The sequence below is a fragment of the Chlorocebus sabaeus genome, chromosome X (genome assembly GCF_047675955.1).
Source record: "Chlorocebus sabaeus isolate Y175 chromosome X, mChlSab1.0.hap1, whole genome shotgun sequence".
NCBI lineage: Eukaryota > Metazoa > Chordata > Mammalia > Primates > Cercopithecidae > Chlorocebus > Chlorocebus sabaeus.
In genome coordinates, this window is record NC_132933.1 from 143,034,593 (window position 1) to 143,056,629 (window position 22,037).

The 22,037-nt window shown below is 45.4% G+C and overlaps 1 protein-coding gene across 5 annotated transcripts in view; it reads right to left on the bottom strand.

Moving 5' to 3' along the window:
* The window catches only part of SHROOM2 (shroom family member 2), a 164,335-nt gene that overhangs the window by 28,801 nt on the left and 113,497 nt on the right, over window positions 1–22,037 (bottom strand). Inside the window, exon 1 of one of the 5 annotated variants that reach the window (XM_037986335.2) lies at window positions 10,837–10,986. The exons of 3 other annotated variants lie outside the window; for them this stretch is intronic. The gene's annotated coding sequence lies outside the window, so the exon portion shown is untranslated. Of the gene's footprint in view, window positions 1–10,836; window positions 10,987–22,037 lie in introns of those variants that run through there. One more of the 5 variants, XM_037986333.2, reaches the window with a different exon arrangement.

Here is a 22,037-nt window from a genome sequence, read left to right on the forward strand (position 1 = left end):
ACTGCCCACCTACTGGTGAGTGGATCAACCAGTGGTGCTGTATTCACAGAAGGGAACACTAGCCAGTAATTTAGAAAAACTACCGAGACACAGCAATGAGAATGGGTCCCAGGGGCATGACCCTGAATGAAGGGTCAGCTGCCAACGAATGCACACGCAGGGTCCAGTTTACTTGAAGCCCAAGAAAAGGCAACACTCACTAGGGTCACACATCAGGGAGGGATGGTTGTGGGGCAGGGTTTCATTGGGAAGAGTACAAAGGAGCTTTCTGGAACTTACTGTTTTGACTATGAGGTGTATAAAGTTATCAAAACCAGCCAGGCACAGTGGCTCATGCCTAGAGTCCCAGCAACTTGGGATGCCTAGGCAGGAGGATCAGTTGAGGCCAGGAGTTCGAGACCAGCCTGGGCAACATAGCAAGATCTGGTACCGAAAGAAAAGTTTTTTAAAAAATTAGCCAAGTATGGTGGCATGCACCTATAGTCCCAGCTACTCGGAAAGCTGAGGCGGGAGGATCACTTGAATCCAGAAGTTCAACAAAGCACTGAGTCATGACTGTGTCACTGCATGCCAGCCTGGGCAACAGAGAGAGACCTCATTTCTAAAAAACAAACAAAGAAGTCCCAACAATTCCTTTGAAACTCCTTCCTTCAAACAAATGGAGCTTGTTAGAAGTAGGCCGGACTCTGACTCCTTTTGAACAAGCAAAATATGGCAGAACTCACATGTTCACTACAACATGAACTATTGTGAATAGTTCACTTGTGTGAACTATGTATACTGTGAATGCCAAGGCATGGAAGCCACCTAAGCAGACATTGACAGATGAGTGAATAAAGAAAATGTGATGTGTGCATATAGAGGAATAGAAAAAACTTAAAAAGGAGGGAAATCTTGCCATTTGTGACAACATGGATGAGCTACAGGACATTATGCTAAGTGGGACAAGCCAGGCACAGAAAGACAAGTGCCACACGGTCCCACATACGTGAAGAATTTTAAACATTCAAATAGAATGAATGGTGGTTGTCAGGGGATGGGGGAAGGGGAAACAGGCAGATTGGTGAGAGGGCACAAAGTTTCAATTACACGAGATGAATCAGTCCCAGAGACCTACTGCACAGCACAGCATAGCATCTGTAGTTAATAATTATGTATTGTACATTTACAAATTTGATAAGAGGGTAGATCTTATCAATGACAACAACAAAAAAAGAGGGTTGACAGGGTGGGAGAAAACTTTTAGAGGTGATGGATCCATTTAAGGCACTGATTGTGGTGATGATTTCACAGGCATATAGATACTTATCTCCAAATTCATCAAGTTGTATACATTAAATATGTATAGCCTTTTGTATGTCAATCATACCTCAATAAATTGGTTTAAAAATGTACGGCAGAAGCGTGTGACTTCTGAGACCAGACCACACAGGCACTGCAACTTCCTCCTTCCTCTCTCCTGAGGATAACTCACAGTGGGGAAGCCAACTACCATGTTGTGAGGACACTCAAGCAGCCCTATAGGGAGATCCATGTGGGGAGGAACTGAGGCCTCTTGCCAACAGACATATGGGTGCCCTCTTGGAAGCGGATCCTCTAGCTCCAAGCAAGCCTTTGGAAGACTGCTGTCCTGGCCCACATGTTGACTGCAATCTCAGGAGATGCTGAGCCACAATAACCCAGTTAACCTCCTCCCTAACCCTCAGAAAGTGTATGAGATAATAAATGTTTAGTGGTGTTGAAGCCACCAAATTGGTGGATGATTTGTTATGCAGCAAGGTAACTAACACAATTATTCTACTCTTTACGCTGTAATGATCAAGTGATCTGTGGCTGGCTTTTTGTTTTCAATGTATACACAGGGAATTTTGAGGAGTAGGAAGCAGACCAGAAATAAAACTCATAAACACATCAGAGTATCCGCTTCTAAAAATTTGATATGGATACAATCGGTACCCTAACTGAATTTCATGCCAAGATTCCCAACAATTGCTTATAGCATATTAGCTGACTTTTTTTTTCATTACTATATTTCTTTAGATTAAAAGAGAAAAAAAATCATATCTGAATCCCTGTGATAAATACTATCTTACTGTGGCAGACATTTTCATTTACCTCAATAACAGTTTTAGAAGTATCTGGGCTGTGTAATACTTACAAGGTATAATCTATTATTGACAAAAGCTTAAAGCTACTAAGGTCTGGGCAGAGGTAACAAGCAACGTATGAATTTGGGTTCACCTTACACCTTGTTCCCTACACCTACATGCTCTTCTGAGCCACAAATGTGTGTGTGAATTGTGTGTGTGTGAATTTCTAGACATCTAGGATGGATCTAGGAGGTGTTCATATTACCGAACACTTTCACCTGTACTCTTTTCACCTCTACAACTCTATCGGGGTATCAGTCACAGACCATAAAACTCAATGACTTGAGAGGTACTGTCTGATGAGTTGTAGTGAGCTAAGATGTCTGTCTGATGAATTGTGGTGAGTTGAGATATACTGTCTGATGAGCTGTAGTGATTTGAGATGTCTGTCTGATGAGTTGTAGTGAGTTGAGATGTCTGTTTGATGAGTTGTAGTGAGTTGTCTGACGAGTTGTAGTGATTTGTCTGATGAGTTGTAGTGAGTTGAGATGTCTGTCTGATGAGTTGTAGTGAGTTGTCTGACGAGTTGTAGTGATTTGTCTGTCTGATGAGCTGTAGTGGGTTGAGATGTCTGTCTGATGAGTTGTAGTGAGTTGTCTGACAAGTTGTAGTGATTTGTCTGTCTGATGAGCTGTAGTGGGTTGAGATGTCTGTCTGATGAGTTGTAGTGAGTTGAGATGTCTGTCTGATGAGTTGTAGCGAGTTGAGATGTCTGTCTGATGAGCTGTAGTGATTTGAGATGTCTGTCTGATGAGTTGTAGTGAGTTGAGATGTCTGTTTGATGAGTTGTAGTGAGTTGTCTGATGAGTTGTAGTGATTTGTCTGTCTGATGAGCTGTAGTGATCTGAGATGTCTGTCTGATGAGCTGTAGTGAGTTGAGATGTATGTCTGATGAGTTGTAGCGAGTTAAGATGTCTGTCTGAGGAGCTGTAGTGATCTGAGATGTCTGTCTGATGAGTTGCAGTGAGTTGAGATGTCTGTCTGATGAGTTGTAGTGAGTTGTCTGACGAGTTGTAGTGATTTGTCTGTCTGATGAGTTGTAGTGAGTTGAGATGTCTGTCTGATGAGTTGTAGTGAGTTGAGATGTCTGTTTGATGAGTTGTAGTGAGTTGTCTGACGAGTTGTAGTGATTTGTCTGTCTGATGAGCTGTAGTGAGTTGTCTGTCTGATGAGCTGTAGTGAGTTGAGATGTCTGTCTGATGAGTTGTAGCGAGTTGAGATGTCTGTCTGATGAGCTGTAGTGATCTGAGATGTCTGTCTGATGAGTTGTAGTGAGTTGAGATGTCTGTCTGATGAGCTGTAGTGATCTGAGATATACTGTCTGATGAGCTGTAGTGATTTGAGATATACTGTCTGATGAGCTGTAGTGAGTTGAGATGTCTGTCTGATGAGTTGTAGTGAGTTGAGATGTCTGTCCGACGAGCTGTAGTGATCTGAGATGTCTGTCTGATGAGCTGTAGTGATCTGAGATGTCTGTCTGATGAGCTGTAGTGATCTGAGATGTCTGTCTGATGAGTTATAGTGAGTTAAGATGTACTGTCTGATGAGCTGCAGTGAGTTGAGATGCCCTGCCCTACCTGTGCATGCCTGGTGGTTCCCAGATCTCTGTTTTGATTCGCACTCTTTGGGACCCTCCCCAAGGAAGCCATTCTTGTTCTGAAGATCCAGTGAAATGCGGGGCCGGGCATGGTGGCTCATGCCTGTAATCCCAGCACTTCGGGAGGCCGAGGGTGGGTAGATCACGAGGTCAGGAGATCAAGACCATCCTGCCCAACATGGTGAAACCCTGTCTCTACTAAAAATAGAAAAATTAGCTGGGCATGGTGGCAGGCGCCTGTAGTTCCAGCTACTCGGGAGGCTAACACAGGAAAATCACTTGAACCGGGGAGGCGGAGGCTGCAGTGAGCCAATATCGCGCCACCGCACTCCAGACTGGTAACAGAGCGAGACTCCGTCTCAAAAAAAAAAAAAAAAAAAAAGCAACCTCCTCCATGAAACATTTCCTGGACCTGTTGACACAGATATGCCTTTCTTCTCTGAACTTGCACAGTACTGAATCTCTACCTGTTGATTCCTAGACAGTACTTCACCATTCTGTGGTATTTTCATTTAGTATCTTTCCTCCTGGCTGAAATGACTGTGCTCACTCCTGCCTAATCTACCTCTGTATTCCAGGTCCAACACAATGCCTGGCACAAAGCAGGTTGCAGCAAAAGCTCACTGAGTCAACAGGAAAGAAGGAATGAAGAAACAAAGGAAGGGAGGAGGGAAGAGAGAGGAAAGGAGCAGAAAGCAAAGCAGGCAACCTGATGTGCTCAGGCCTTCTGACTCCCATGCTCCTCAGCCATTCACATTTATGTTGTGGTCTGAATGCCTGTGCCCTGTCTCCCAAATCCGTAAGTTGAAATCCTAACCCCAATGGGATGGGATTAACAGGTGGAGCCTTTTGAAGGTGATGCAGTCAGGAGGGTGAAGCCCTCATGAATGGATTAGTACCCTCATAAGAAGTACTCAAGGATGGCATTGTGGCTCATGCCTGTAATCCCAGCACTTTGGGAGGCCAAAGTGGGAGGACTGCTTGAGGCCGGGAGCTTGAGACCCTCCTGGCCAACATAATGAGACTCCATCTCTACAGAAACAAACAAAATTAGCCAGGCATGGTGGTACATGCTTAAAGTCCCAGCTACTCAGGAGGCTGAGGTGGGAAGATTGCTTGAGCCTAGGAGTTTGGGAGTTTGAGGCTGCAGTGAGCTGTGATTGCACCACTGCACTCCAGCCTGGAGTGGCAGAACCAGACCCTGTCTCAAAAAAAAAAAAAGATAGGCAAGAGAGCTTGCTTCCTCTCTCTGCTTTCCCTCATGTGAGGACACAGGTAGAAAGTGCCATCTATGAACCAGGAATCCACAGGCCAGCACCTTGACATTGGACTACCAGCCACCAGAAGAACCGTGAGCAATAAATGTCTGTTGTTTAAGCCTCCCAGTCTATGGTAATTTGTTTTACCAGTGTAAACTGGCTAGAACAATTTATGTATTATCTTCACTATTAATATAGGACAAACTCCTTCAAGGAAGGTTCTATCTGTGCCTGCTTCAACTTTGCATGCAGCACAGCACCCGACCTCGGGAATGCTAATTGTTAACCAGGGAGATAACACACTGATGTCACCTGAAGACCTGTTCACAGAGACTGCAGTTCTTCTGATCCTAGCGGTGATTAAAACATAGGGGCAAACAAACAGACAAACAAAATCCCTTAGACTTCCAGTGTGCTGGAGCTGAAGGGCCTAGGAGAGGACTCCATCCTAAGTGAGAGGCGGACAGCCCCAGCTCCACTCCAGAGCCATGTCCCAACTCTCCTCTTCCACTGTAACATCACATTTCCACAATTACTACAGAAACAGATTCTGGTAGGCTCACTTGCCCGGTAAGAACAATATGAGGTCACTAAGTTTTTCTACAAAACAATGTAATAACAATATTGGCCAGGCGTGGTGGCTCATGCCTATAATCCCAGCACTTTGGGAGGCCGAGGCGGGCGGATCACAAGGTCAGGAGTTCGAGACCAGCCTGGCCAATATGGTGAACCCTGTCTCTACTAAAAATACAAAAAAACATTAGCTGGGCTTGGTGGCGCATGCCTGTAATCCCAGCTACTCGGGAGGCTGAGGCAGAAGAACTGGTTGAACCCGGGAGGCGAAGGTTATAGTGAGCTGAGATTGCACCACTGCACTCCAGCCAGGGTGACAAAGCGAGACTCCATCTCAAAAACAACAACAACAACAACAGAAAAGAACCACAATATTAACTGGCGACTGAGAAGCTCTTTGGTGTTCCGAACGTGTTTCTACATATGTTTATGTGGTCCCTATTTACTTTGATCTATGTATACCCTAAATGATGAAATGTTTAGAAGTGTCTCACGCAGGAAAACAAACACACAACTTGAGTATCAAAATGAACATAAAAACATCACAGTGAGAGCAAATGTAAACAAAAAGCAGAAAGGCACAAGCAGGGGCAAGCACCCTTATGCAAAGAGCAGACCGGACCCTAGAATGTACAGAGGTCCTACAGTTGTGCTTCCAATAGGACCACGAGTTTCCCGTCAACCAGAGCAAAAGAAGGGAACTATGATGAGTTAGCGTTGTCGGAAAGCCGGCCATTTCTTAATTTTTCCACAGAGACAATTATCCTACCAGCCTTCCGAGATGGATGTCTACACCTCCTAGGGAATTCATGCTGACAGAGCTCCTGGTGGTTACACCTTCTGCAGCACATATGGTAACAAGAGACCAGTAATGGCAATGCACAACTACCAGAAGCCAGTAGCCACCAAAAGGCAGAACTGGCCACACAGAGGCTCCAGGTGCAAGGGTGACAACACTAAAATTCAACACACTTGTGTGTCCAAAAAGTCGAACTCTAACCACCCACTAACATCTGGAAGGCACACAGCACACGGCAGGGATGTATCTGCAACCTAAATGACAATAATAAAGAAAGGGCTCATCTTCAGTAGGAAAATGAACATGCCCTGAAGAGTAATGTACAAAAGAAAAAACACAAATGGCCACTCAGTACACCAGAAAAGTCTGACTTTGCTAGTCCCTGAAGAAATGCAAGTTAAAAATGAAATAACTTTTTTGCCTATCAAACCACAGAATTTTAAATATGTCTAATATTGACAAAGTTTTGGGAGAACTAGGACTGCCCTGGAGATCGGTGCCTAGAATGTAAATAGTAAGCACACACTTTTTGGAGGGAAACATGGTGATATTTTCTAAAGCCTGCCTAGCAATTCCATGTCTAGAATTGTATCCCAAGGAAATCAACACAGAAGAGCACAAGCATTTCACTGCAGATATCTGCTGCAGTATTATTTACAACTGTCAAATACCAACAGCAGCCCTAAATGTCCACAGTATGGCTACAGGGTTGTTAGATTTTAGAATGTCACGCACTATACACATACAAGTTACAGAAAAAGGCAGCTTACATACAGTATGTGTAATATAATTGCATGTGTAAAAACATACATTTGCAAGGACTTCAAAGCAGATACACTTCCATGTTCCACAGTGGAGACTCTGGGTGATAGGATTGAGGGTGATTTGTAATATCTTCACTCTGCTTCCCAGAACTTCTACATATTCTTAATAAAAAGGTTTTAATTAGCAAAATTGATTTTTAAAATAGGAAATGTTAATAAAAACTATGTATCACAGCCTTGAAAGCTATAATCTCAGATTAGTATAAAACCTCATTCTCAAAAACATATGTGAAGCTTACAAAATCAGGAGTAATTTTGAATTTTGGGTGGCCCTGTGGTAAGATATAATAAAAACTAGTTAGAATAGCATATCAGCTTCATAAATTAAGAGAAAATCTCAACCTTCCTTTTATCACAATTGCATGTGACCCCAAATTGTGGAAACCTCCCATCTCAGATTATTGCCTGCCTATCATCTAACTCAGCTGAATTAGAATCAGAAATGGACTGTTTATCCAATAGGCTTCAGATATTTGTTGTACATGACGTAACTTTATATGCATAATTACTATAGAAAATGTGTGTAGTACATATATGTGTATGGGTATGTACATATGTGTACACACACACGTCTATAAACGTTGAAAATTTCCCTAGAATTTCTAGTTGTTTTTTTTTTTTCACCCTTAATGGCCTTCAAGTACATTTAAGGGTCCAACGGCCAGATTTTTTTTAACAGAATAATTTTATAACAAATTTCATGCAAGTTATACCCAAGAGCACCTTGTCAGTGAGTGGCTTTATGAGGCATTACCACAAGAAGACCGAAGTAGGTTTAGCTGTCAAGGGCATTCCCGTCAACAAAACCCTGTTGGCAGAAAATGGAGTTTGCTGACAGAGCTGATTTTATTTGTAAATGGATATCGAAGCTATTACACCTGTGCGTGTATCTCATATATATTCATATGCTTTTGTTCCTGGAAACAATGATGGCAAATGAGCAAAACAGTGCAGCCACAAATCACCCCACAGAGCTGGAAATATGACTGAAGAGAAATTTGAGTCCCTGGCTTCTCTCCCTAAGAACCAAAAATGACTACAGCTGGAAGGTACCTTGGAAATAATTTAATCTTCAAGATCAAGGTAATGGTAAAAATAAAAAATAAACAATTTTTAAATAAGAAATAATTTAATCTGTGCCCCTTGTTTTATTGACAAAGAAATGGAAGGTCAGAATGGTTAGGTGGCTTCACAAGCCACAACAATGCAGGCTGAGGAGCACACATGCTGTCTCCGCCTGGTTGACGGGTTTCTGTACTTCACCCCCAGAAGTCCAAACTGAAATTCCTTCTCACTGCACTGGCAGCACACTAGATAAGGGATGTGAAAGTTACTAAGAGAATAACTGGGAATTCTGGGGCCAGTTCTACATTCAGCCTTACCTGGAGGACCTTGGCCCGTTAGTCCACAGGAGCCCACCAGACTGAAAATCAGCCATGCTGCCCCACGAGGGCTCTTCACTAACTGGCTGTGAGAATCCGGTCACCCCACCCCCAGTTTGCTTCATTATAAAATCAAGACGGTACCCGCATAGTAGGACCCAAGGTATACATGTGAAGAGGCACTGTGAACTTTCAGGAATTTTAAATAAGGAGTCTGCAAATATGTTTTAAAGGTAAACAAGTAAATAACTCTAGGACCTCTTCAGACATCCAGGGATGTCTACAAGCCTTCCAGAAATGACCCAACTATCTTACTTGCTCTAGGAAAAGCCAGCTGGAAATCAGTGCCCGAGGACAGGGGAAAGATGGGTGGATACAAGACAGCTTCTTCCCACTGCTCCCCCACCCTGGTCTTCTTAAAAATGTAATGCACATAAAAGGTAAAAAATTAAACGTAGTATAAAGTAAATGTATTCCAAAGGCCATATAAAATATTCCCTTCCTTCCTCAACCTCCAAAATCCAAAGGCAGACTCTGCAGCCAGCCCATGCAAAAAAAGCAGCAGCCAGCGTGCACTCACCAGGGTCATTAGTCCCCCTGGCTGGGCAACAGAGCCTTCTGCAGCCTATATGCTTGACAACAACATGTATGGTTATTCCTAGCACTCTGTAAAAAACCACTTCTGTGTGTGTTGTTCATGCCTCTGTAGATGAGAATTCCCCTGCAATTTTTTTCCTTAAGAGGTATGGTGTTGGTTTGGGTGGTGGGGGGGCGTGGGGCGCGGAGGGAGGCAGAGACAGAAAGAGAAAGGGACAAAGTATAAAATGCTTTTGCTACTATGTGCGACAAAAGAAAGAAATGTGCCTCTACCACCCATGCAATACTTTTCTACAATAAAATAATAAGAAATACTTGTAGAGTATGACCTCAAAGGTTCTATTCTGTAATGAAAAGAAATATGCCAACCATTCATCAACTTGGTACCAAATCTTCAGTTTTTTTATATGATACATTAAAATACTATTTTCCATTCATCTTATAAATCTTAAGACCATCTACAAGGCAGTAGGCTGTTTAGTTGTAAGCATTACCAGGTAGATTTCCAAAAGCCTTTCTTCAAACTCCTTTGCCTTTTTACCTTTCAACTAGCACAACCGCTAAAAACATGTATTTCAAAATGACACCTACTCATGTGAGTCAGTAAATGCAGACCAAAGAGAGAGTCTGTGTGTGCACACGTACTTATGCATCAATTTCCCTGTAAAAATGGCATCGACCCTCTGCACACACAAAAGCTTCCTTTAGTAAAGCAAAAGCATTCCAACCATTTAGAAATATAGCCAAAACTAATCATCTCTTTCTTTTATCACAACATAAAAGGGAGGAAAAAGCACATGTATAGTAAAACCCTTAAACTGTCACAATCACACCAAAGAGGAAAATAAAAGAATTGGAAAATGCTAAGAACCATGGTGATTCCATTTTCTCTATTTAAATTATCTCACTGCAATTAGCAGGCTATGTGCAAAACACTCAGGGAATATTTCTCATGACTAAACATGCACACCTGATTTCGCCGCTTTTTTTTTCATTTGGATGTAGCTGACTCACCATTTTTTCTCAATGTCCGCATTCAATGCCTGAGTAGTGGGAATGCCTGTTTCTTACTGCTACTGAAAAAGAAAAGGCAAACAAGGCAGACAAGTCTTCATGCGATGCTGGCGTCCTGCAGCCAGCTCCCTCAGGGAACCCATCTGCAGAACTCACACGGAGCAAGGGTCCCACATACCAAGGGCTGCAGTCCCATCAGTGCAGATGCTGGCTCTACAGCTTCCAGCCTAGAACACGGTGTTAAGAGCACTGCCTTCCAGTTCCAATGTGCTTTCAGCTAACTGTGAATCCCAAGCTGCAACAATTGCAGGCATCCACAAGCACACATGCAGCACCGGCGAGCATACCCTCGCACATCCGTGTATGCCTGCAGAGCTCGAGCCGGAATCTGCACTCTGATTTGCATTATTTCTCATCTTCAGGCAGAAGAATAAACAATGAGAACACATTCGCCGACCTCGCCAGACCTTACCCACAGCATTGTGAGCTGACAAGCAACCTGCTTTTCAAGATAGCAGAACAAAAGAGCCACTGGGAACTACAAACCCCTAACAAACGGCGCAGGCGTCCTGAAACCAGTCCCATCTGGGACGAACTGCCCCGAGAGCAAACGCAAGGGTCCCTTACCCGGCTCTGCTTACCGCGCTGGATGGGAGCTTGCCCAGCTGTGAAGGCAGCAATGTGCTTCAGGGACCTACAGCCCGCCTCTGCTGCAGCTCTCCTCCTGCCTACTGAATGGAGTCCTAAAGCCAAGCTCACAACAGCTGGCCTGTCTGTGCCTGCTGTCTTGTTGATGGGCAAGCTCACGCAGGCTCTGTCAACCTTCACCTCCACGGCTCAAGGCTCCGCTTGCATTTCCCATCACTTCATCAGCAACTCCTCGCCTCAGTGGGGAACATTTCCAACACTTTAGTGCTTAAACCCCAAAAGTCTTGTACTTTAAAACCCCAAAAGGTTTGGGGGGCAGTCTTCCTTTGTGTGTGTGTGTGTGTGTGTGTGTGTGTGTGTGTGTTCAGAGACAGGATCTTGCTCTGTCTCCCAGGCTGGAGTGCAGTGGTATGATCACGGCTCACTGTAGCCTCCAACTCCTGGGCTCAAGAGATCTTCCTGCCTCAGCCTCCCAAAGTGTTGGGATTACAGGTGTGAGCCACTGTGCCCAGCACTTATTATATTTTAACGGGGAAATATAGAAAGCCTACTGCACTGATGTTACAGCTTTCTCTATTTAGTGATGTTAGGTAATCCTATAACACATGTGACACACAGTTCAACTCCACAACCATAAGGAAGCAAAAGAAAACATTCAACAGCCTATTCTATGTCCATATATTCTTGGGTTGGTTACACACTCATTAGGAATGTAACCCATCAAGCAACTAACAAGTGTTTCCGGAAGTTTGAGTGTGTGCAAGGCACTCAGGGAAGAAGACAAAGGCAGGCTGGACCTGACTTTCCCAATTCACCATTTCACAATGATGTGTATTTAAAGTCCCTGCGCCCCACCTCCCTCCTAATGCAGCCCCAGACCTCAGCACCACAGCCCCTCCAGGAAGCAGCGTTGCCAGGTGCTGCGCCTCACAGCCCTATCCCACCCTCCCTCATCCTGGGCTTAGCCACCAGGACAGAGTTTCTCTTTCCAACCTGCTCCTGTCAACCTCTTCTACATTCATAGCAGTTACTTCCAACTCTTGCTCATTTCTCCAAATAACATAAGCTGCTTTGCAGCATATACTGTACCACTGCTATTTTAGATTTTTTATTTTTGCATGTTGACACTTGACCTTAGGCACTGTGCTGATTCATTAATGTTATATCCCTTAAGCAAGTAAGTAAGTCTGCGGGCAAGGTTGCTCTGCACATCCCCATGATCCAGGGCTGTGAGCTCAGCAAGCTTGGGGGGGACCTGACACACTTACACTGAGAAGCAGAATGAGGATTCGAGCCAGTGTCTTCGACTCCAAAGCCCACGTTCTTTCCAGTACTTTTCATCTTCATGTATTACTTTACCAAGTACATGTTCCTGTCTCTAAGAGAGGGTGCCATTCACCCTGGGCCATCTCCTTTACTCAAATGCTCAACACATACTGCCAGGCCACATACGGAACAGCAATCAGTTGATGGCTGATTAAATATTTTATTATAGGGCTGGGTGTGGTGGCTCACACCTATAACCACAGCACTTTTGGGAGGCTGAGGCAGGAGGATTGCTTGAGCCCAGGAATTGGAGACCAGCCTGAGTAACATGGCAAGACACCATCTCTACATAAAAATTTGTAAAAAATAAATATTTCATTACACTTTTTTTTTTTTTGAGATGGAGTCTCACTCTGTCACCCAGGCTGAAATGCAGTGGCGTGATCTCAGCTCACTGCAACCTCCACCTCCTGGGTTCAAGGAATTCACCTGCCTCAGCCTCCTGAGTAGCTGAGATTACAGGTGCATGCCACCATGCCCAGCTAATTTTTGTATTTTTATTAGAGACGGGGTTTCACCATGTTGGCCAGGCTGGTCTCGAACTCCTGACCTCAGGTGATACGCCCACCTCAGCCTCCCAAAGTGCTGGGATTACAGGCGTGAGCCACTGCACCTGGCCAGGGTCTTGCTGTGTTGCCCAAGCTGGTCTCAAACCCCTGGCTTCAAGCAATCCTCCTGCCTCAACCTCCCAAAGTGCTTGGATTACAAGCATGACCCATTGCGCCTGGCCAGCATCTCATTTTAGAATGGGTTTAGATTACTAAAAAATTGCAACAGGCGGGAGAGAGCTCTCATATGCCCTCTACCCGCTTCCCCCTATTATTAACATCTGACTTACTATGGGGTGTGTTTGTCATAGTTAATGAATCAATATTGGTACATTAATATTAACTAAAGGTCACACTTTATTCCAATTTTCTTTTTACTCAATGTTCTCTTTCTGTCCTTGAACCTCATCCAGGTACTGCATCATACTCAAGCCTGCTTCCTCAGACTCCTTTTGCTGTGAGGGTGCTATAGCTTTAGACTGAACATTTGTGCCCCCCACTCCCAAATTCTTATGTTGAAATCTAACCCCCAGGTGATGGTGTTAGGAGGTGGGGCCTCTGGGAGGTGATGAGGTCATGAGGATGGAGCTCTTGTGAATGGGATTAGTGCCCTTATAAAAGGGACCCCTCAGAGCTCCCCCTCCCCTTCCACCATGTGAGGACGCAGCAGAGAGACAGCCATTTGTGAGGCAGAAAGCACCTTCACCAGACACCAAATCTACCAGTGCCTCGATCTTACACTTCCCAGCCTCCAAAACTGTGACAAATATATTTCTGCTGTTTATAAGTCATATAATCTTAGGTATTTTATTATAGCAGCCTGAATAGGCTATGATAGTTTCTCAGGCTTTCCTTGTTTTTGATGACCTTAATAGTTTTGAAGAGGTCTGTTCCGGCATTTCGCAGCATGTCTCTCCATTGGGAACTGTCTGATGTGTTTTTATGATTAGCCTGGGACTTCTGGGAGAGAGACCATGGAAGTGAAGTGCCATTGTCATTCTATGATATCAAGGGGCATGCTGTCAACATGACTTACCTGTCAACGTTGACCCTGATCACTTGGTGAAGTCGGTAGACACCAGTTTCTCCACTGTGACGTTCCTCTCCTCGGCCCCCCTTGCCACACTGTACTCTTTGGAGGGAGCTTACTGTTGGCAGCCCACACTGAGTGTGGGGAGCTATGCTCCACCTCCTTAAGGGCAGAGTAGCTACATAAAGTATTTGCAATTTTCTGCACAGCAGATTTCTCTATTCTTCATTGGTTAATTTATTCAACCATTCCATGTTATCAGTCTGGGCTGTGGATTCATTTTATATATTGGATTATAATCCACTACTAATTAATTTTGCTGCTTAACTTGTTCTGCCTTTGGTCACTGTTGGCTCCTGTGTCCCTATGACATATCCACACTGTTGTCACTGCTGGGTTTACTTATGGGTGTATTTGAGCACTTATTTTCTGGCACTATAAGATACTCCAGGCTCATCTTGTACAGTTCCTGCCCCAACCCTAGACTCAGCCATTCCTCTGAGGAGCCCTGGTTCCTTTTATTGGAGAAAAGCCTTAGAAAACAAGATCTGCATGCTGGCTGTGCTCTAGGAATCCTGTTTTTTCATTTTTGTTTATTATTTATTTATTTATGTATTTATGTATTTATTTATGAGAGAGGGTCTCACTGTCACCCAGGCTGGAGTGCAGTGGCACCATCATAGCTCACTGCAGCCTTGACCTCCTGGGCTCAAGTGATCCTCCCAACCCAGCCTCCCAAATAACTGCAACTACAGGTTGCATCACCATGCCCAGCTAAATGTTTTTTGTACAGATGGGGTCTCACTATGTTGCCCAGGCTGGTACTGAACTCCAGGGCTCAAGCAATCTTCCCAGCCTCCCAAAGTGCTGGGATTATAGGCATGAACCCCTGTGCCTGGCCTAGGAATCCATTCTTAAAGGAGACTCTCCAAGAATTATTTCTAAACAGAAAGTACATTTATAATATTAAAGTTTATAATGTGGCTTTCCAGATAGCCATGTTTCTTAGAGCGAGGCATAATTATCAGGGCTTATAAGATGCTCAAATCTTTTTGTAGATTGTATAGTATTAATACTATTAAGACTTTAAAATCTTAATCATTGTAATAAAATGCATACAAATCTGCTTTTAATAGACACAAAACATTCGTGCCGTTGAAAAATTCCACAAATAAAAAAGAACAGAATGAAATCACCACCCTAGTACCCTTATGTTCTGAAAGAACTTCCTCCTCACCTCTTAGACAGTCTTGGTGAAACCTTAAACTTTTCTGAGTCACTTTCCATGAATTGAGTGGCATGCCCAGCCCATGTGGTCCAAAGGCAACCTTCCCTAACCCAGTCTATCACTAACAAGTCAGAAAAGCTGGTGTTACAGCATCCTGTGTGCTCCTGCATTCTTGGGCTGTGAACAAGCCATAGCCCCCTCTACTTGGACAAAGCAAACTTCCCCAAGTTAACCACACTAGGGATGAGGAGACAGATATTATGTTGCAAGATAATCATGAACTATCACAAAGAAGCCTCTTTTAAAACATCCAGACAGACTGCCACTGGGTTCCATGCTCCCTGTGCTGGAAGCACGCTCATGTAAGACCATCCCTTTCATCCCTCCACTAAGTCCAACATGGTCAGCAAGCAAACCTTTGTGTAAAGGACCAGATGGCAGATATTTTCAGCTCTAGGAGCCATCTGATCTGTTGCAATGACTCAACTCTCTGCCATTATAGAGAGGAAGCAGCCACAGGCGGTCTGTGAGCAAATGGATGTGGCTGCATGCCAATAAAACTTTATTTAAAAAAACAGACAGGGGGCCAGAGTTGGCCTGTTGACCATAGTTTGCTAACCCCTGACTAAAGCAATGATTACACAATTCTTTCCTCTGTTGAGTCATCAATATCTGCTTCCCTAGAACTCGAAACCAGTGAGTCTAGGGGTGCTTTATCATGTTCTTCGAAGTAGAGAAGAAAGTTGCTCTGCTCCCCCAAGAACTTGTTTCCAAGTGACCCTGACCTAGACCCCTCAGACTTTCACCATCTGACACCACCCGATTTGGGTGAGCTGCTTGAGAGTGTCTCACAAACCATGAGACTCAAGCTCAGCAGACAATTCCGGAAGTGATCTGAGGAAGGATGGGATACAGGTGTGTGGGATTTGCTTAGGAGATGGGGAGCCGGGAGGGAGCTCTGGTGCACACAGTGGGCAAACACAGAGTGGAGAGCAGCGCGGCAGCGTGGAGACTTTCTATTCAGAGACAGCCTGTGTCACACCGACTCCAGTTATGCTCAGGGAGCCACAGGTAAAACCACCTGTGCCTGGTACACAGGAGGCAGGGCTGACTCACAGAAAGAAACAAATGACTTGAAGGAGGGGACCAGGTGAGTTCTGCAGGGGACATCCACATACCTGACTCAGAGGTTTCCTTGTCTTGCTTCCTGCTTTAGGGCAGGGCAGGAAGGAATGTGAAGAAGGGAAAGGCCCCTGTGGCTGCTGGGTTCGGTGGGACAATAGGGATGCTGCCCACCTCCCCCGCCACTCCCCGCCAGGGGGACCAGCAAGGGCTGGAATCTAGCCAGAGTCCTCTTAGCAGGCCTGCAGGGAGGGCAACCTGGTCACCGTGTGGCTGCTTTTGCGCCATCACGGCAGAGCTGAGTGGTCGCAGCAGGGACACTAATTCCCTCTGAGCCAAAAATATTTATCATCTCATTTTCCGCAACCTTTGTCAATCTCTGAACTACAGCCACTTAATGCACAGACCCATTTTATTTATTTATTTATTATTTTTTTGAGACAGTTTCACTCTTGTTGCTCAGGCTGGAGTGCAGTGGCACGATCTCGGCTCACGGCAACCTCCGCCTCCCAGGTTCAAGCGATTCTCCTGCCTCAGCCTCCCCAGTAGCTGGGATTACAGGTGCCTGCCACCACACCTGGCTAATTTTTTAGTAGAGACGGGGTTTCACCATGTTGGCCAGGCTGGTCTCGAATTCCTGACCTCAGGTGATCCACCCGCCTTGGCCTCCCAGAGTGCTGGGATTACAGCATGAGCCACCACGCCTGGCCTGACAGACCCATTTTAAACTAAAAAGAAGTTTTCTTATGGATTCCCAGTGCTGAGATTTTTTTTTAAAGACTGAGATAAAATTAATATATCATAAAATTTGCCCTTTGAAACAGCACAGTTCAGTAGTTTTTAGTATAGTCACAGCAGTCACCATCACCACTATCTGATTCCAGAGGATTTTCATTACTCCAGAAAGAAACGCCATGCTCATGAACAGTCTCTCCCTCACTCTCCCCCCTTAACCCCTGGCAGCCACTAATCTACTTTCTATCTACAGATGTGCCTATTCTGGACATTTTATATAAATGGCATCATACAATATGTGGTTTTGATTTTTTTATTAGACTGTTAAATGTCTATATATAAAATCTGTTTCCTTATTTTAATAGTTCTTAGGCTATAAAACACAAAACAAAGTTGCAAGTTATATGCAAGCAAAACTGTAAAGCTGATGTCGGGTCTATATGACAGGTGATGTGGCTTTGCTGAGCATGAACCACGATGCTCACGGCCCGGGGCACTGCAGCGCCGCTGCTTCTTGGCCCAGCTATCAAAGTTTCCTGGGTGCCACAGAAGGACTCATCTCAGCCATCACTTTTGTTTTGACTAACAGGGCACAGAGTTCTGCTGGCATAGTACCCTGATGTCCTTCTTGTCCCTCATCCACGGGAGAGCACATCATTTACAGGGGAGTCCTGAACTTACTCTTTACTCCCACCAAAGGAAATTGGGTCAGCACTGTGGTCAATGAGACTCACACACACAGCCATGGTCTTGCACACCATCCACAACACTTGATTTAGATTCTAAGAGCTAACATGGAAACGAACACACAAAAATTTAAACTGGCAAAGAGGACAGACATGTTGCCAAGGATGTGCTCCAAGTGCCACGTGTGAGAAAGCCCAAAGCAGAAATACATCACTGGCTCCCGCATCATCACCGCCCATGCGTCAGTCCTCCTTCGCCCTCCGGCCTTCTGGATTCTCCTGGCGGTGGAGGTGGTGGTGAGCTGTGTGGTATGAAGAGGCCTGAAGCGGGCTGCTCAGCTGGCCCGGGGGGATGCAGACCTGACACATACTGCTAGCTCTGGTGGCCTCCTCTAGGAATTCTTTGGGTTTGTGCAGATTTAAAAGACACAAAACTTGTGGGAATATTTGAATGCATTTTCTATTTATATTGAGAAGGAGGTGACTCAGAACTATTTCTTTTTTTATTTCAAATGTGTGGGCCTTCAGAAAACAGATGAGCTAAATCGATTTCTGAGACTAACTGCAAGGACCTAACAGCCACATAAGACACTGAATCTATGGGACTCTTAAGTCAAACTTTAAAAATGGACACATTGGCTGGGTGTGGTGCGGTGACTCACCCTTGTAATCCCAGCACTCTGAGAGGCCGAGGCAAGAGGATCACTTGAGGCCAGGAGTTTGAGGCCAGCCTGAGCAACACTGCGAGGCCTTGTCTACAAAAACTTTTTTTGTTTTTTTAATGAGCTAGGCGTGCTGGCGCATGCCTGTGATCCCAGCTACTTGGGAGGATCGCTTGAGCTTGGAGGTCGAGGCTGCAGTGAGCCATGATTGTGCTACTGCACATCAGCCTGGGCGACAGAGCGAGACCCTGTCAATGAATCAATCGATTGATCAATCTGTATAGCCTTCTGGGTGGGTGTGTCACCTCGGCCCAACCTGGGTGGGGGACTGGACTAGGACACAGCCAAGAGGAATGGAGGCTAGAAGAAGCTAAAGGGGAGAATGGACATCTACATTTCCAGGTAGCTCTCTGGAGAAAGGTGAAAGCCCAAAGGATCCCGTAACATGCGAACTCAGCCAAGGTCAGCCCAGAGGCTGAGAGCTTTGAAGAACGCAGCCAGCTGACAAGAAAGGAGGCCAGAGGAGAGGCAGAGCGGAGCGGGGCTGCCACGTCAGCACGCGCTACGGGAGTCTCTCCCCCAAGAGAGGCCGCCGGTGGCTCACCTGGCTAGCGGGAGCTCTTGGGTAGGCAGCAGGGATGGGGCTGCTGGGAAACAAAGGGGCAGCTTTCCACAGGGCTGGATTCTTCTGGAAAGGCAAGTCTCAGGCCACAGCCTGGGAGTCACATGAGGGATCAAGGAGCCTGTGCAAGTACAGCTATGTATATTGGCACCCAACCACGGGGCAGCAACTGTTGTATTTTTTGTAGAGATGGGGCATTGCTAGGTGGCCCCAGCTGGTCTCGAACTCCTGGACTCAAGTGATCCTCCTGCCTTAGCCTCCCAAAGTGCTGGGATTAGAGACACATGCCACTGTGCCCTGCTCAGTGACACAGATTCTGTTTGTAGAAGACTGCTTACCTGCCCCATCTAGAACTGAGATGCTTGAGTTAAATTTTCCTCTGCATTTCCCTCTGGCTTCCCTCAGCTCTGGCATCTCGGGACGTTGGTCACTTTCAGCCTCCTTTTGCACTCTTCTCCCTCCACACGAGGGCTTTGTGGATCTGCCTCCCTGCTCTCGCTTCTCCTCCTTAGCTGAAATCCTGTAACCGTAATCATCTGAAAGCCACTCTTTCTAAATAATGTGGAATCACGAGACCAAACCAAAAAGTAAACAAACAGGTGGCCACCTGTCTCAATTCTGGGTTTAAGTTTCCATGGGTATAAATGTAAGGGGAAATTGTAGTTGCAAAGTAAGGTATAAAAACAAGGCCAGGTGTGGTGGCTCACACCTGTAATCCCAGCACTTCGGGAGGCTGAGATGGGTGGATCGCTGGAGCTCAGGAGTTCAAGACCAGCTTGGGCAACATGGTGAGACCTCATCTTTACAAAAAAATACAAAAATTAGCTGGCATGGTGGTGTGCACCCGTAGTCCCAGCTACTCCAGAGGCTGAGGTGGGAGGATCACTTGAGCCCAGGAGGTGGAGGCTGCGGTGAGCAGAGGTTGCACCACTACACTCCAGCCTGGGCGACATGGCGAGACCCTGTCTCAAAAAACAACATAAAAAAAAAAGACATAAAGACAAGCCCACTAGACCCATACTGCAGTCTCTCTCCTACAGCTACCGTTTATCCCTTCTGGGGTGAGGCTGTTACATCCTGCACAAGAAGAACCTTTCTGTTCAGCATGCAGTACTACACTGTACAAAGCTATGCAGAATGCTGGGCTCTGCCCCGACAAAATTCCAAGATCAAGTTTCACCTTTTTATCCTGACCCGATCCAGCACAGTCTTCATAATTACCTAGCACAGCAGCTCAGAATGGAAAGCTTCAATTGCCCTGAGCTAATTGAAGGCCAGGGAAAGCAAACGTCTGCCCTAAAGTGACAAATGAGGGGGAGAGCTTGGATGATAAATCTGTTACTTATTCTGAAATCTACATGAAGGAGCTTGTTTTGTAAATGAAAAATTGGTCTTCACATGAACCTCTGTATACCAAGTCACCTCTCAGGGAAAACATCCAGGAAGATGACCCTCAGGTTCATTTAGCTTGTTTACAAATATTATATGAAAGCAAATTGTTCCCTAAAGAGCTCTATTTCGTATGCATTCAATGTTCAGCTGGTATTAGGATTTAGGATATACTCTCATTCTTCGCCTCCCCTCCCATCTGTCCCAACAAAATACAAGCCTGAGGTCAGTGCCAGCTCATCAGTGCTTGGCAGTGGCTCCTGCAGGCGGGGGCGGAAGTGGCTGCAAGAAGGCAGAGAAGGAAGACACTGCCAGCACCCACAGCTCCAGAGGCCGCCCCCAGATCTCATTTCAGTGCCAGTCTCTGGAGCCACCCAGAACACAGTCCTCACCCAAGGCCTCTCGAAATTGAGGAGCAACGAACAAATGTGGTACCTCTAAACTTTCCTACAAGGTCTAAAATCTCATACCAAAAACAGATCTGTGCTACCAAATTTATTTTGAGATGTTTATGTCTTCTTGATTCCAAATGCCACACTAGTGCAGAAGGATAAGTAAAGGCGATTTCACTTACTAGTATGTAAACTAAAATTCTAAATAAAATTTTAGGACACAGAATGTACCAATATGGAAAGATTATTCACCACAATCAAGAAAGACTGAGTCAAGGAAGGTCAGGCTGATATTTATCCATTCAGCCACCAATCCATCTGCTTATATATCCACCTACCCATCCTTCTATCTTCCCATTCACTCACCCATTCACCTTCCCCTGCCTCCATCCATCCATGCACCCATGTACCCATCCATGCCCTTACCCTCCCATTCATTCAACTACCCTCCCATCCATCCACCCACTCACCCTCCCTTTCATCCATCCATCCATCCACCCACTTATTTTTCCATTCGTCCATCCATCTACTTACCCTCCCATCCATCCATCCATACACCTCTGTATCCATCCACATACCCATCTATCCATCCATCCATCCACTTACTCTTCCATTCATCCATCTATCCATCCATGTACCCCTACATCTCATCCATGTATCCATCCATGCATCCATCTATCCACTTACCCTTCCATCCATCCAACTATTCATCCACCCACCCTCCCCATCCTCCAACTATCTACCTGAGGGCTGGTCCATCCGTCTACTCATCCACCCATCTGTCCATCCACCACTCCTTCCATTCATCCAACCATTTATTGAGCACGTAATCTGCGCAGGATATATGTCAGGTACAGGGTACTGAGAAATGAAAAAGTAAAATCCAGCCTTCTGGGAGCCAACAGTCCAGCCCAGTAGACGGCAAGGAATAGTGAAAGTGTGCAAATACATTTGTGAAGTGAGTTTAAGGGTCACTGTCCCCCTGCCAAACCATCCCAGTCTGAAGAGGTTAGCACATTCACGGGGCAGTAGATGTCCACTTTCAAAGTAAACTCTTAAAAGATGGAATGATTGAACCAGAAGGTGTGTACGACTGTCAACCTTCAGTTGCATGGTGTCAAGGAACCCTCCAGACAGGTTTCTCAAAAAGCCCTCCAGTCAGGTTTTGCCAAATGCCCCTCTTCTGTGCCACACACAAGGTGACAGCTCCCTCTTCCCTTCATCTTAAAGGCTTTCACATCTGTCATGAACATAAAGCCTGATCAGCTCAAGGGTAGGATGACACCTCCTGAGAGAGCTGACAGAAGTGGTTACTATAAAGGTAGAATGGAGAAGCAGGGACATTTCTCCCAGTGTTAGGGACTGAACTGCGCCCCACAAAATCCATGTGCTGAAGCCCTAACCCTTAGCATCTCAGAATGTGACTGCATTGGAAGACAGGACCTTAGAAGAAG